This window comes from Callithrix jacchus, chromosome 1 (genome assembly GCF_049354715.1).
Source record: "Callithrix jacchus isolate 240 chromosome 1, calJac240_pri, whole genome shotgun sequence".
Lineage (NCBI taxonomy): Eukaryota > Metazoa > Chordata > Mammalia > Primates > Cebidae > Callithrix > Callithrix jacchus.
In genome coordinates this window covers 75531974-75547517 of record NC_133502.1, presented here as the reverse complement: position 1 = coordinate 75547517, position 15544 = coordinate 75531974, and the positions used below count along the sequence as shown (strand labels likewise).

General features: G+C 40.9%; 1 pseudogene; it reads left to right on the top strand.

Moving 5' to 3' along the window:
- Positions 1-11378: 11378 nt before the first annotated feature.
- Positions 11379-15167, top strand: LOC100413611 (NACHT, LRR and PYD domains-containing protein 7-like; annotated as a pseudogene).
- The last annotated feature ends 377 nt before the right edge of the window (positions 15168-15544 follow it).

The following is a 15544-nucleotide window of genomic DNA, read 5'->3' as shown; positions in this document are numbered from 1 at the left end:
TTTCAATATGCTAATAAGGAACAGTCTGAAAAGAAAATTAAGAAAATGATTATGTTTACAGCAACATAAACAATAGAATGAATTCTAAGGTAGCTAAAGAGTTGTACACTGAAAACTATACAACATTGCTGAATAAAATTAAGGAAAACACAAATAAGTGGAGAGACATTCTGTATTTACGGATTGGAAGACATAATGTTAAGATGGCAATACCACCCAAAGTAATCTACAGATTCAAAGCAATCCTTATTAACATCCCAGTGATGTTTTTGAAGAAAGGAAAAAAATCATCAAAAAAATTCTTAAGGAATCTGAAGGATTCCAAAACCTCTTGAACTCCCAAAACAATCTTGAAAAAGAAAAAAAAAAATGTGCAGGTTTCCTGATTTCAAAACTTATTACAAAGCTACAGTAATTAAAGCAGTGCAGTTCTACCTTGAAGAGTCATATAAACCAGTGGATTAGAATAGAAAGCCCAGAATATAGCCTGGCTTAAATAGTCAAATGCTATTCCATCAGGATCCCAAGATCATTCAACAGCAAAAGAGAGTCTCCTCAACAAATGGTGTTGAAAAAACTGGATATCCACAAGCAAGCAAATGGAGCTGGACTCTTATCTTGGATCATATACAAAAACTAATTCAATTAGATCAAAGACCTAAGCATAAGACCTAAAACTATAAAACTCAGAAGAAAGCATAGAGGAAAAGCGACATGACATTGAATTTGGCAATGATTTTTTTGGCCAAAAACACAGACAAAAATACTAAAAATAATATCAGATAAAGGGTTAATATCCAGAATGCATAACGAACTTCAACTAAACAACAACAAAACAAGCAAATAACCTGATTAAAAAATGGGCAAAGAACTTGAATAGATATTTCTCCAATGAAGATATACAAATGGCCTACAGACATATGAAAAGATTTTCATCACTAATTATTAGAGAAATGCAAATGAAAACTACAATGAGATATATCACCTCAGTCTCATTAAAATGGCTACTATCAAAAGAACAAAAACTTGGCAGGGTGAGGTGGCTCACACCTGTAATCCTAACACTTTGAGGGGGCCGAGGTGGGCAAATCATTTGAGGTCAGGAGTTCGACACCAGCCTGGCCAGCATGACGAAAACCCCATCTCTAGTAAAAATACAAAAATTAGCTGGGTGTGGTGGTGCATGTCTGTAATCCCAGCTCCTCGGGAGGCCAAGGCAGGCAAATTGCTTAAACCCGGGAGGCAAAGCCAAGATTGCGCCACTGTGCTCCAGCCTGGGCTACAGAGTGATACTCTGTCTCATAACAACAACAACAACAACAACACAAAGCAAACAAATAACAAAACAAAACACACACGCAACAAACACTCAAAAAATAACAAGTGGTGGCGAGAATGCATAGAAATTGGAAACTAGTGCACTGTTGGTGAAAAGTAAAATGGTGTAGCAACTGCAGAAATCAGTATAGTGGTTCCTCAAAAAATTAAACATGTATAATCCAGCAATCTCACTTCTGGGTACATACGAAAAAGAATTGAAAACAGGGCTCTGAAGAGGTGTTTGTACACCCAGTTTCATACCAGCATTATTCACAATAGCCAAGAAACAGAAAGCTTCAAATGTTCATCAACAAATGAATGGGTAAACAAAATATGTACATACCTAAGGAAATCCTGATACATGCCACAACATGGATAAATCTTGAGGATACTATGCCTAGTGAAATAACCCAGTTGCAAAAAGGTAAATAATGCATGATTCCACTTACATGTAGTATCGACAGGGGTCAAGTTCATAAAAATCAAAAATACAATGATGGTGGCAGGGGTTCAGGGAGGAGGAATTGGGGAATTGTTGCTTCATGGGTACAGAGTTTCAGTTTTGCATGATAAAAAAGATCTAGAGATTGCACAACAATGTGAAAAAATACCACTGAACGATATACTTAAAGAATCTATAAATAGGCCGGGCGCGGTGGCTCACGCCTGTAATCCCAGCACTTTGGGAGGCCGAGGCGGGTGGATCACGAGGTCAGGATATCGAGACCATCCTGGTCAACATGGTGAAACCCCGTCTCTACTAAAGATACAAAAAATTAGCTGAGCATGGTGGCGCGTGCCTGTAATCCCAGCTACTCAGGAGGCTGAGGCAGGAGAATCGCCTGAACCCAAGAGACGGAGGTTGTGGTGAGCCAAGATCACACCATTGCACTCCAGCCTAGGAAACAAGAGCAAAACTCCATCTCAAACAGAAAAACAAACAAAAACAAAAGAATCTATAAATAATACATTTTATGTGTTTTATCACAATTAAAAGTAAGTAGTAAAATATGCCGTGTTAATAGAATAAAGAAAAATAACCATGATTGACTCAGTAGATGTAGAAAAAGGACCTGACAAAATTCAACACATTTTCAAGGTAAAAACCCTCAACAATCTAGGATTAAAATAAACTTCTTTAACCTGATAAAGTATATCTGTGAAAAACTCACAGAAAATACCATGCTTTTGGTGAATAACTGAATACTTTCCCTTTGCTCCGAAGAAAAAGACAAAGCTGTGCCCTCTTGCTGCTTTTATTCAACATTATACTGAAATTTCTATTCAGGGCAATTAGGCAAGAAAAAACTGTATTTAGATTGGAAAAAAATATATACAATTATATTTAATTGCAGATGACATATTGTATATAGAAAATGTTATGGAATCCACCAAAAATATTATAATGAGTAAATAAGTTATAAATGTTGAAGGATAAAGTCAGCTTATAGAATCCAATTATATTTTTGTATAATTTTAAAAAGTCTGAAAATCAAACTAAGAAAACAATATAATTCACAATAGCATCAAAAAGAACAAAATACTTAGATATAAATTTAAAAGGGAAGGGCCAAACATACGCTGAAAACTGCAAAACATTGTTAAAGAATTAACAATGATCTAAATAAAAGGAAAAGATATTCTAAATTCATGGATTGAAAGCAATTGTTAATGTAGCAATATTCCTCAATTTGTTCTACAGATTTATCATAATCCTTATAAAAATTCCAGTCAGCTAATATTTGTTGAAGAAATTAATGAGATCGCAATAATATTCACATGAAAATACTAGATGTACTTATAGCCAAAAAATTTGAAAAAAAAAAAAATAAATAAATAAAACCGCTGGAGAACTCACACTTTCCAATTTTAAAATGTACTACAAAGCTACAGTCATCAAGACTATAGTATTACCATAAGATCAGGCACATGTATCATTGAACTGAGAGAAATAAGCCCTAGAAATCAAGCCTTCCGTTTATGGGCAATTGATTTATATTTTTTTTGAGATGAAGTCTCACTGTCTCCCAGGATGGGGTGCTGTGGTGCAATCTCAGCTCACTGCAACCTCCGTCTCCCGGGTTCAAGTGATTTTCCTGCCTCAGCCTCCCGAGTAGCTAGAATTACAGGTGCACACCACCACACCCTGCTAATTTTTGTATTTTCAGTAGAGATGGGTTTCACCATGTTGGCCAGGCTGGTCTTGAACTCTTGACTTCAAGTGATCTGCCCGCTTTGGCCTCCCAAAGTGCTGGGATTACAGGCATGAGCCACTGTGCCTGGTCTGGTGATTGATTTTTTTTGTTTTGTTTTTGAGACGGAGTTTCGCTCTTGTTACCCAGGCTGGAGTTCAATGGCGCGATCTCGGCTCACCGCAACCTCCGCCTCCTGGGTTCAGGCAATTCTCCTGCCTCAGCCTCCTGAGTAGCTGGGCTTACAGGCACGCGCCACCATGCCCAGCTAATTTTTTGTATCTTTAGTAGATACGGGGTTTCACCATGTTGACCAGGATGGTCTCGATATCTTGACCTCGTGATCCACCTGCCTCGGCCTCCCAAAGTGCTGGGATTACAGGCTTGAGCCACCGCGCCCGGCCTGGTGATTGATTTTTTATGATAGTGCCAAGAAAATTCAATGAGGAAAAAATTTTCTTCTCAACAAATGGTGCTGGAACAACTGGATATCCACATGCACAAAAAAGATTTGGGACTCTTCTCTCACATCATATGCAAAAATTTACTCAGAGTAGATTCCAGACTTAAATGCAGAGGCTACACATGTAAAACTCTCAGAAGAAAATTTAAGTGCAAATTTTGGTAACTTAGGTTTAAGCAATATATAACATAAAAAGCATAACCATTAACAGAAGAAATTACATACATTAAATTTATCAAAATTTTAAAAATTGAGCTGCAAGTGATACCATCAAGAAAGTGAAAAAATTATTCATAGAATGGAACAAAATTTTTGCAAATCATATATCGATAAGGTGCTTATAATTGAGAATATATGAAGAATTTTTACAAGTCAATACTAAAATGTTAATAATCTAATTTAAAATGGGCAGAGAATTTGAAGACACTTTTTAAAAGCATGTAAATAAACGACTAATACATACTACAAAAATATGCTCAAATCACTGGCCATCAGGGAAATGAAAATCAAAACTATAATGAGGGGTGTGTGTGTGTGCACGTGCATGCGCATGTGTGTGTGCATGTGTCTGTGTGACAGTCTCATTCTGTCGCCCAGTGTTGGGAGGGATTTGGAGAAATTGGAATCCTCTTATAATATAAAATAGTGCAAACACTTTGGAAAACAGTTGGGTGTTTTCTCAAAAGGTTATACATAGAGTTACTATAAGACCCAGCAATTCCACTCCTAGGTATATCCCTAAGAGAAAAGAAAATATGTTATGTCCACACAAAAACTTATGCACAGATGTTTAAGGTAGCATTATTCAAAATAACCCAAAGTGGAAAACAACTGAAACATTTACCGACTGAAAAATGACTAAAGAAAACGTGGTATATTCATGCAATGGACATTATTCATCAATTTGAAAAAGTACTGATACATTCTAAAACATGGGTGAGTCTGAAAAGCATGCCAGGTAGAGAAGCCAGTCACGAAAGACACCATATTGTATAATTGCAATTATATGAAATTTCCAGAATAGACAAATCTACTAAGACAGAAGTAGATTAATGTTTGCCTGAGAAAATAGAGAATGACTGGTAATAGATGTAGGATAAATACAGTAGCTCTTTTTGGGGTGACAAAATGTTCTAAAATTGACTGGGGTAATGGTTGCACAACTCAGTGAATATAATAAAATCAATTTAATTGTAATTTTAAATGGATGAATTTTATATTATGTTAATTATAACTCAATAAAGATTTTTTTGAAAGATATCATTTAGCTGTCAGGGCAAAGTAGGGATTCAGAGAGAATTCAGCTCATGAATCTTATCTGAGAAAGATGCTTTAAGCTCTTAACCCAAATATTAACTGGAGCAGAACAAATATGTCAAAACAGCAGTGGATAATTAGCAAGCAGTGATGAGCACAGATTGTTACAATAGGTACAGTTAGTAGATAGTGATGATGAGACTGGGATTGAGATGGAAAGGTTCAATGTGAGTATATGAAGCGAAACATACTATATGATAAAAGAATCTTAATAGTGGCTTGACACAAAAAAATACCTCTCCAACCAATCTTAAGATTTACAAATGTGCATGGTGGAATAAGGGAAGGCTCCTAATCAGAGTTCTTGTGTGGGGAAGAATAGAGAAGCAATAGAGTTTGAATGCTGCCTTTTGGTGAAGAGAGAAAATGTGCAATAAGGCATCTTAGTGAGTGGTTTCATAATTCATTAATTTTATATTATTATAAAGAAATTGACTGTAAAAAATAATTTTTTTTTGAGATACAGTCTTGCTCTGTCTTGCCCAGGCTTGAGTGCAGTGGCATGATCTCTGCTCACTATACTCCATCTCCTGGTTTCAAGTGATTCTCCTGCCTCAGCCTCCGGAGTAGCTGAGGCTACAGGTGTGTGCCACCATGCTAAGCTAATTTGTGTATTTTTAGTAGATACAGGGTTTCACCATGTTTGCCAGGCTGGTCTCTAACTCCTGACCTCAATTGATCCGCCTGCCTCAGCCTCCCAAAGTGCTGGGATTACAGGCATGAGCCACTGCACCCGACCAAGAATGAAAATATTAACGCTGGTAGAACTGAAAAGCAAAGTTAGACTCAAAATGTAAAGGAAGAGGGAACAGAAACACAATGAAACCAGCAAATATACAGAATGGGAGAAAAAAGGAAATGAAGTATAACCGTTGTTATAAAATCATATGGACCAACTAGGGTATCAGTTGTCACATTGCCTCAAGTCTTCTTCTGATTCAGGTTACAGTCTGAATGCTTTATGCCTTAAGGCATTCAGCAGGTTTTACTGAGTATCTATGATCAGCCCTGTGCATTACAGCAGCTACAGGTCACCTGTGGCATTTGTGTTCCAGAAACATAGAGTCCAAATTGAGATAAGCTGTTAAAGAAATATTGATATTGATTACACATTAAAATGATAATATTTTAATATATTAGGTTAAATAAGATACGTTATTTAAAATAATTTGATTTTTAAAAAAACTTAAAAAAATATTGTAGAAACCCTAAAAATTACATATCTGGCTTGCATTACACTTTGGTTGAACAGTGTGAGTTCAAACATTTTTTATGTGCCTGGACAAATAACCTCCCTGCATTTAAGGTGTTTTATATTCTAAACAAAGGGAACAGACAAAAACCAAGGAAATTAACAAGCCAGGCCATTTTATATACTAAGTTGTATGATGAGAGTAAAACAGTGTGGTATGATAGAAAGGTATGGGGTTGGTGCTTCTTTGCACAGAAAAGTTAAGAAAAGAGGGTGTCTCCAAGAAGGTGACATTGAGTTGAAATGAGAAGCTTGCAGAATAAGGTGCTCTCCAGCTGCCCTGGATATCTTCTGGAGCTGTTTGTAAAGGAGACTTGAAGTTTCTGTTTCTCTGTGAAGCCATCATAGGGAATCCCCAGGAAACTCAGAGGTGGGCTGAGGGCAGCCTGCAGGGCTGTAAGGACATCATGTTGGCACTTCAGGACCAGTCTGAGGCAGGTCCCCTGCACAACAGACACCTCCACCTGACACTGGAATGCTGCTAAGCCTACTGACATCATGGCAGATGCATCAGGCAGAAGGCAGCTCGTGAAGGGCCTCTTGGGTCCCCTGGTCACCTTGTGTGTCATAGTCCAACACACACTCTCCACTAGATAAGTTAGAAGGCATTTCTCAAAAGGAAAATAGCTGTAGCAATGAGTTTTGTTCATGTGGGGGCTGGGGTGAGAGGGCCATGAGGAAGCTGTTTATTTTCCACGTGGGCTAAAGTGCAGCCCTGTTTTGCCCAATAGAAAGAGCACGCTTGGTTTGGAAAGACAGAACAACAGCAAGGTCTTCCTGAAGACGCACAGTCATGCTGCTGACCTGAATGGGTCCCTTCTGCCAGTGGACTCCTCCCTTCCCCATCTTCTGTGAAGGAATAAAAAATGATTTGAGTTTTGCGGTGGGGATGTTTTCAAGCACTGCTTTTGAAAGAGCAATTAAAAATGAATCGTGGGCAGTATTTGAAAAGAGTGCTTCATTTCTAAAACTATTGAGATAAAACTTAAATTAAGCCTATAAGAGTTCTCTCAAAAGCAATTTTGGATAAGAAAGTACTGTGCAAATTTTAGTCATGAGAGACCTTGCATAAAGTAAATACAACACTCTATTGTTGAGCAATTGGGCTGAACCTGTTTTAGACTATTCTTGACATTTAAAATGCCAATCAGAATAGGTTGCGATTCAAAAGAATTGCAGGAAATGTCAAGTTCACAAAGCAAGTTGGAACATTGCATAGCAAATAGAGGTCAAAGTGTTCTATCCAGAATTTTATGCTATTTCCATATTTAGACTCTTCTTATCCTATTCTCTGCCCCAGGGGCTAGGCCAATGTCTGCGGGATTCCCACAAGTTTCCCAATGGGGACCTCTGGCAAGAGATTATAGGGAGAGCAGAGAGAGAGGTCAGGTTCTTCTCTGGTGTTCACAAAGTGAGGTAACCTTTGGAGGGCTGGACTTCTTTACTGAACATCACTGTTTCTCAAACTCATTTCAGTTTCTGAACCAGCTCTTCCTTGATCCTGTTAGATCTAAAGGTGGTCATAGCTCTCTTGCTGCTGTGATGGTTGCCTTTAAGTGTCAACTTGATTGGGCCACAGGATGTCCAGATGGCTGGCTAAACATGAGGCTGGTTGGGTCTATGAGGGTGTTCCTGGAAGAGATTGGTGTTTTAATTGGTGGATGGAGTAAAGTGGATGCCCATCTCCTGCAATTTGCATAGGAATCACCAATCCACTGAGGGTGTGAGTAGAACAAAAAGGCAGAGGTGGTTGAATTCAATCTCTGCCTGAGTGCTTGTGCTGGAACATTGATCAGCTGGTTTTCAGGCCTTTGGACCTGGACTGGGATCCATACGTGTCACCTGCTCTGAGGTTCTCAGGCCTTCAAACTACACTGACAGCTTTCCTGGGTCTCCAGCTTGTAGATGGTAGATCATGGAAACGTCTCAGCCATTGTAGTCAAGTAAGCCAATATCTTATAACAAACTTATATAAATAAATGTAAATGTACATATAGAAATATATCTCCTATTTTTTCCCTTCAGAAGAAACCTCACTAATACAGCTGCACTATCCCTGAGGCAACCCTACAACCTTTTTGTATACGTCAAAGGCTCTCTTTAAAAACAAATCCTCCTTAACTAATTCTAATTTGGCCCCTGAATACACTTTGGTATGTTCTCTTTTATCAATAGGTATAAACGATTAAAAACAGAAATAAATCACAAGAAATGGAAATGAATTATGAAAATAGAAATGAATGACAAGAAATGAAAAGAATGAAAAAGAAGAAGAAAATAATTCAATACATGTAAAGAGAACAAAAAGCACAGAACCTTGGGATACCCTCTCTTTTCTTTTCTCAAGGCAAAAACTCTCTCCTCCTCAAAACCATGATTATGACTGGCCTGCCAGTAAAGTCCCCGGTGGAAGCTATTTGTACCAGCACCAGTGGCCCTGCTTGTTTGAGTCAGGGGACACTGAACAAATGGCAGGCCTTTGTCAAACTCATTTCCATACACTCAGAGTTTCTGTTTAACTATTTGTTTATCTGTTTATAACTCATTATCCACATCATGTAAAAATACATTCTCATCCTCAAAAATTCCAGCAATTTCAGAGTATATAAAATAAACAAAAAAAAGGTCCAGTTGGCCTCCCATTCTCATATTTTCTTCTTCACCATACTTTCCAAAGATGATTTTGGCAAATAGATCTGTCTTTTGTTTATTTTGTAGTGCTCTTACATAATTAGTTAGTAAACATATACATAAGCAGTCAGGCAGAAAGTGAATTCAACCATCCTCTGCCTTTTTATTCTATTCACACCCTCAACAGACTGGTGATTCCTATACAAATTGGGGAGGGTCATCTGCTTTACTCCGTCCACTAATTAAAACACCAGTCTCTTCCAGGAATACCCTCACAGATACAGCCAGAAAACATGTTTAGCCAGCCATCTGGGCATCCTCTGGCCCAATTATTTGTCTTAGAAAAAATTTTTTTTCCTTTATTTTTGGGACAGAGTCTCCCTCTGTTGCCCAGGCTGGAGTGCAGTGGTGCCATCTGGGCTCACCACAAACTCTGTCTCCTGGGTTCAAGCGATTCTCCTTCTTCAGCCTTAGCCTCTTGAGTAGCTGGGATTACAGGCGCACACCACCAAGCCAACTAATTTATGTATTCTTAGTAGAGATGGGGTTTTACCATGTTGACCGGCTTGGTCTTGAACTCCTGACCTCAGGCGATCTGCCTGTTTCAGCCTCCCAAAGTGCTGGGATTATGGGCATGAGCCACAAATATATACTCTTTAAATTAAAAATTGGAATATGGTATGCGAACATATTTAGAAAACTCGGTTTTCAATTGCACAGAGCTTGCTCCTCATCAGTGAGTGAATTTAGAATACATCAGTGGGTGTATTCTCTGCCATATTATTATGGGAGACCACATAATATTCCATTAAAGAGATGCCCTTTAATATAGTTGTTATTAATGGACATTCTTATTGATTTTTTCATTTTTTTCTCAATGCCTCTATGAATATTTTTGTATATAATATTTATGAAACAGTTTTATTGATACATAATTTATATAACATATAAATTGCCTATTTAAATTGTTAATTCAGTGGTTTTTTAGGATATCCACAGAGTTTTGCAACCATTACCACAATCAATTTCCAAACATTTTCATCATTCCAAAGAGGAACTTAGTAATCTATTAGCAGTTACACCTCATTTTCCTCAACCCCTCTCCCTGGTGCTAAGTGGCCATTAATAGATTTGCCTATTCTAGATATTTTATATATATTGAATTATACCATATGTGGCTTGTGTGTGTGTGTGTGTGTGTGTGTGTGTGTGTGTGTGTGTGTTTTGGGCTTGCATTCTTTTATTTAGCATTATATTTTCAAGGTTCATCCAGATTGTAGCATGTATCAGTATATCATTCCTTCTCATTGTTGAATAATATTTAATTTTATAAATATGCCACCTTTCACGAATTCATTCATTGATGGAAATTTGAGTTGCTTCTAATTTTTGACTAATAAGAATAATGTTGCTATGAACATTCATGAACAAGTGGTTGTGAGGGCATATATTTTTAACTTTTTGTAATTACGTATAAACCTAAGAGTGGAATTTTTAGGTCATTTGGTAACATGTTTATCTTTTTGAGGAAATGTCAAACTGTGTTTCAAAGTGGCTGCATGGTTTTATATTTCCACCACCCATGTATGAGGATTCCAATTTCTATATGTCCTCTCAACACTTTTAATTTTCTGTTTTTTTTTTAATGGTTAGTCTAGTAAGAGTGAGATGATATAAAATTGTGTTTCTGATTTGCTTTTGTCTGATGACTAATGATGTTGAGCATCTTTTGATGGGTTTTTTTTGGCCCATTTTATATTTTCCTTAAAGAAATATCTATTTAGATTCTTTCTCTATTGTACTTGGGTTACATGTCCTTATATTACTAAGTTCTAAGAGTTTTTTATATAGTTTCCAAATAAGTCTACAAGGTTATACACATCTTAGGCTATAAAACAAGTCTTGACAAATTTAAGAAGATTAAAATCGTACTAAGTATCTTTTCCAACCACAGTGGGATAAAACTTGAAATAAATAGTAAAAGGAAAACTGAAAAGACACAAATATGTAGAAAGTAACACACTATTAAATAAATAATTAAGTGGGCAGCTCCACCCTGGGCGGGAAACACCTGCCTCCACCCCATGTCCCCAAGGCCAATCCCAGAGCTCCCTTACCCTCTTATTACCCATGTCCTTTGCAGAAAACACAGGCTAGAAGCAAGTCCTGCCCTATGGAGTTCTTCCGCCTTAACCTAAGGTCTCATTCGTGGAGCACTATGACATCACCACAGCTAGAGTGCACTCTGCAGTCCCTTCTGGAGCAGCTGAGCGAGGGTGAATTAGGAACTTTCAAATCCATCTTGTGGGCTTTTCCCCAAGAAGATGTGCTACAGAAGACGCCATGGTCTGAGATGGAAGAGGCCAATGGCAAGAAACTGGCAGAAATTATGGTCAACACATCCTCAGAATGCTGGATAAGGAATGCGACTGTGAAGGTCTTTGAAGAGCTGAATCTCCCAGAATTGTCTAAGATGGCAAAGGCAGAGTAGCTGGAGGACAGGCAGGTGGAAGAAGTAGATAACCCTGAGCTGGGAGACTCAGAAGAGGACTTGGAGTTAGCAAAGCCAGGTGAGAAGGAAGGATGGAGAAACGTGATGGACGAACAGTCTTTGGTCTGGAGGAACAGCTTTTGGCGAGGAGACAGTGACAATTTCCACGACCACGTCACTCAGAGAAACCAAAGGTTCATTCCATTCTTGAATCCCAGAAGACTCACGCAGCCATCCCCTTACACGGTGGTTCTGCACGGTCCTGCGGGCATGGGGAAAATGACGCTGGCCAAAAAGTGTTTGCTGGACTGGAAAGATTACAACCTCAGCCCGAAGGCCAGGTAGGCTTTCTACCTCAGCTGCAAGGAGCTCAGCCACCTGGGCCTGTGCAGTTTTGCAGAGCTGATCGCCAAAGACCAGCCGGAATTGCAGGATGACATTCCAAACATCCTAGCCCAAGCACAGGGAATCCTGTTCGTGGTTGACAGCCTTGATGAGCTGAGAGTTCCCCCGCCTCCCCTCCCCACCGCCCCGGCGCACTGATCCACGACATCTGCGGGGACTGGAAGAAGCCGAAGCCGGTGCCGGTCCTCCTGGGGAGTTTGCTGAAGAGGGAGATGTTACCCAAGGCCGCCCTGCTGGTCACCACATGGCCCAGGTCCCTGAAGGACCTGCAGCTCCTGCCTGAAAAGCCCATCTAATAAGGGTGGAGGGGTTCCTGGAGGAGGACAGGAGGGCCTATTTCCTGAGACACTGGAGAGGAGGACCAAGCCACGTGCCTTTGAGCAACGCAGTCCTGTTCCAGCTGGGCTCGGCGCCCACGGGGTACTGGATGGTGTGTACGAGTCTGAAGTTGCAGATAGAGAACGGGGGAGGACCCTGTCCCCACCTGCCACTCCCGCACGGGGCTGTTCCTGCACTTTCTCTGCAGCGGCTTCCCGAAGGGTGCACAGCTCAGGGGCACGCTGCAGGCGCTGAGGGTCCTGACTGCGCAGGGCCTGTGGGCGCAGATGTCCGCATTCCACAGAGAGGACCTGGAGAGCTTCGGGGTGCAGGAGTCCGACCTCCGCCCATTCCTGGACAGAGGCATCCTCTGCCAGAATAGAGACTCTAAGAACTGCTACTCCTTCCTCCAGCTCAGCTTCCAGCAGTTTTTCACCGCGCTGTTCTACACCCTGGAGAAGGAGGGGAGGACAGGGACAGCCATGCCTGGGACATTGGGGATGTGCAGAAGCTGCTTTTCAGTGAAGAAAGAGTCCAGAACCCCGACCTGATCCAAGCAGAACACTTCTTATTCGGCCTCGCCAAAGAGAAGAGAGCCAAGGAGTTGGAGACCACTTTTGGCTGCGTGATGTCACTCACAGGAGATCAAACAGGAATTGCTGCGGTGCAAAGCAAATCTTCACGTAAAGAAGCCGTCATCCATGGCAGGCCTGAGGGAGCTCTTGTGCTGCCTGTATGAGTCTCAAGAGGACGAGGGGGCAAAGGTGGTGATGGCCCCATTCAAGGAAATTTCTATTCACTTGACAAATACGTCTGAAATGATGCACTGTTATTTCAGCCTGAAGCACTGTCCAGACTTGCAGGAACTCACTGCAGGTAGCAAAAGGGGTGTCCTGGAGAATTACGTGGACTTCGGCCCGGACTTTGAGTTGGAGAGGTTACTTCACCCTTCTGAACTGGGTGTGGCAGGATCTTCACTCTCTTCGCTTCTGGAAGGATTTCTGCTCTCTCATCAGCTCAAACAGCAATCTGAAGTTTCTGGAAGTGAGACAAAGCTTCCTGAGCGAGTCATCCGTGACTCACAAAGTAAGGGTTCTTTGTGACCACATAGCCGGTAACACCTGTCATCTGCAGAAAGCAGAGATTAAAAACGTCACCCCTGACCCTGCTTACCTGGACTTCTGTCTTGCTTTCATTGGGAAGAAGACCCTCACTCACCTGACCCTGTAAGGGCACATCGAGTGGGAACGCATGATGCTGCTGCTGATGTGTGATCTGTTCAGAACTCCCAAAGGCAATCTGCAGTACCTGAGGTTTGGAGGTCACTCGGCCACCCCAGAGCAGTGGGGCGATTTCCCCTTTCTTCTCAAAGCCAACAAGTCCCTGATGGCAGGGTTCACGCCAAGGGCTTGAGACAGTAGCTGTCTCGCCCCAACTTGGCTGCTGGACCTGTGCTGCTCTACCCCTGCTCTCGAGGGCTGTCGAGTCGAGGCAAGAATGGCTAAGCCACTGAGGCAAAAAACAGAATGCAGAGTAAGGGCCTGCGGTTTGCGAGGACATTGTGCTGACTGCTTCATATCCCCTTTAGTCTCTGTGTAAGCAATAGGCTTGCTGCAATTGAGGTGCTTGAGAGGGGCAAAGACCCCTGCCCATATTTTCTCAGGAGCTGAGCCTCTGTTCTACCTCCTGATGGAAAGCATAATTAACAAACCACCTTTAAGGAACCATTGTTTGCTTGCACTGTGTATCTTTGAAAAACGTATATTAACTCTTGAACTGCTTTGTAAGCTATTATCACAAGCCCCCTTGAAAATGCTTTGTGAGCTGTTAACAAAGGCCCCTGATAACTATTTTTACGTGATTTCTGTTCCCTTTTCTGTTTGCCCCCTTTTTCTGATGAGCTAAAGTAAATGTAACAAGAAAAAAGGTATAAAAGCTGTAACCTACAAAAATAAAGTGCTGTGTGCTGCTTGACTGCACGCAGACCTCCAGACTCTACTTTCCTGTATTCTTTCTTTTCCGCGCGCTCTCTCCCTCAGGTTGAACGAGACATCTACGTTGGTGGTCTCGGGGACTCCCGCGGGTCGGTAGCCCCCCTGGCAGACGTGCCGGACCCCGACACCCTGAGGCACCTACACCTCTCAGCCAGTCTGCTCCTGGAGGAGGGTGCCAAATTGCTGTATGAGACTGTGGGACACCCAACGAACTTGCTGCAGAAGTTGTCGTTGGAAAACTGTCATCTTACAGAAGCCAGTTGCAAGGAGCTTGATGATATCTTGATTGTCAACCAGCATCTGACACACCTGTGCTTGGCCAAGAACCCCATCGGGGATAAAGGGGTGAAGTTGCTGTGTGAGGGCTTGAGTTACCCGGACTGTAAAGTGCAGACCCTGGTGTTACAGCAATGCAACATAACCAAACATGGCTGCAGACCTATCTCAAAGGTTCTCCAAGGAGTCTGCAGCCTCACAGACTTGGATCTGAGCCTCAACCATATAGGTTGTGGATTGTGGATTCTCTGTCAGGCTCTGAGGGAGCTCTTGTGCTGGGCATCCAGACTGGAACCTAAAACACTTACGGTTGAAGACCTATGACACTAGTTTGGAATCTGAGAAGCTGCTGCAGGAAGTGAAAGAAAAAAAATTCCAAGCTGACGATTGATTGCAATGCTTCCAGGGAGGCAGCACCTCTGTGCTGTGACTCTTTTTGCTGAGCAGACTGGGATTGCCATATGAATTACATGAGAAGTGGGAATCTGGTCTCTAAGATATCTTATGAATGTGGGTCAGAGGGTCACATGTTAACTCTGTGTAGGACTTGACACTGCTTTTCTCGCTGTTTGTAGGAGATTCTGCAAAAGCCACACACACCCTTCACTTCATGCTGTGCACTTTCTCACTGGGATAATAAAAAGTTGGAGCATTAAAAAAAATAAATAAAACAAATAATTAAAGAAGAGGTCACAAGGAAAATTAGATAATATCTCAAATCAAATGAAAACATGTTTGTTTAACATACTAATTCTGCTTCAGTGTTATATTGAAGGGAAATGTTTACCCTTTCAGAATTTTTTTTTCCAGAAAATACATGGACACTTAAAATTCAAACACAAACATAAATATTATCTGTGGGATTACATAAAAGATGTTTGCATA